The sequence below is a fragment of the Galeopterus variegatus genome, unplaced genomic scaffold, assembly GCF_000696425.1.
Source record: "Galeopterus variegatus unplaced genomic scaffold, G_variegatus-3.0.2 Scaffold9409, whole genome shotgun sequence".
Lineage (NCBI taxonomy): Eukaryota > Metazoa > Chordata > Mammalia > Dermoptera > Cynocephalidae > Galeopterus > Galeopterus variegatus.
This window is the reverse complement of record NW_007735520.1, coordinates 28,660-29,818: the sequence shown is the minus strand read 5'-3', so window position 1 is coordinate 29,818 and position 1,159 is coordinate 28,660.

Genomic DNA, 1,159 nt, shown 5'->3' with positions numbered 1-1,159 from the left:
AAACGTAAAACTTTACCAAGACAGAGGAATATACTTTTTGAATCTGAAAAAAACAAACAAACAAAAAGCAAATTGGAAACGTTAGGAAAGCACGTACGTGGCCCTCCCCGCTTCACCGGGGCTCCGATGTGGCGCGCCCGGTCCCCGCCTGTCTGGTGGGTCCCTGAAGGGCCCGACATTCTGTCTGTCCCTCCGCAGCTGTACTCTCTCTCAGTCGGTACCGGATTCCCCCCAGAAACACCCCTGACTGCCACGAACACCGCACTCGCTGGGCCCCCGGCCCTCAACCGCCTCAAGGAACCGTCCTGCAGACTGAGTCCTGCTCAAATCCTACCTGAGCACGCAAGAATTATTAATAACATGAGAATATTAATATTAATAGCATGGGAACATCCAGAAAATGAGGGCTGCTTCTCGCTACTGAGGAAAACCGTGTGGAGCCCGCGGCCGAGCCCCCTCAGCCGGCAGGCGCGGGCAGGGGCGGACAGGCGCCTCTTCCTCACGTGCACACGGCCCCGGGTGGACGCGGTCCCACCTGCCCCCANCAGGCGCGGGCAGGGGCGGACAGGCGCCTCTTCCTCACGTGCACGCGGCCCCGGATGGACGCGTCCCCACCTGCCCCCAGCCCCGCGCCGCCTCCGCCGGCGAATCACGCATGCGCTTCTCCGTCTAAAAAGGCGGGCTCGGGCGTCCCCTGCCGGCTTCCGGAGACAGCGCAGGACCGTGAGCTCACGGCTTAGCGGTGGACGCGCGCCCCCTCCAGCTATCACCTGAACCCCTGAAATTCGGTCTCATGCAGTGCCCTGGTTTTAGAAGTTCAACAAGAAAATGGAGAGGAGGAGGATGTCTGTCTCCACAGAGCCCATCTCAGAGTGACGGAAGAGACATCTGCTCTATGATAGTATTGGGGGACCTGATCACGCCTGTCAGCATTGGACAGATCATTTGGGCAGCAAATCAACAGAGTAACCATTATTCTTTCAGGAGAGAAGAAATCTAGGATGATTAGAGGGGGAGGAGGGAGAGAAAGGGGGATGGAGAGGGATTGGTCAAGGGGCATAAAGAATAATTATGATATGTAAAAATATACATGCTAGGAATATTGATTTGATCAACATATGTCAATGTTGAACCCCCAAAATATGTATAATCAATTTTG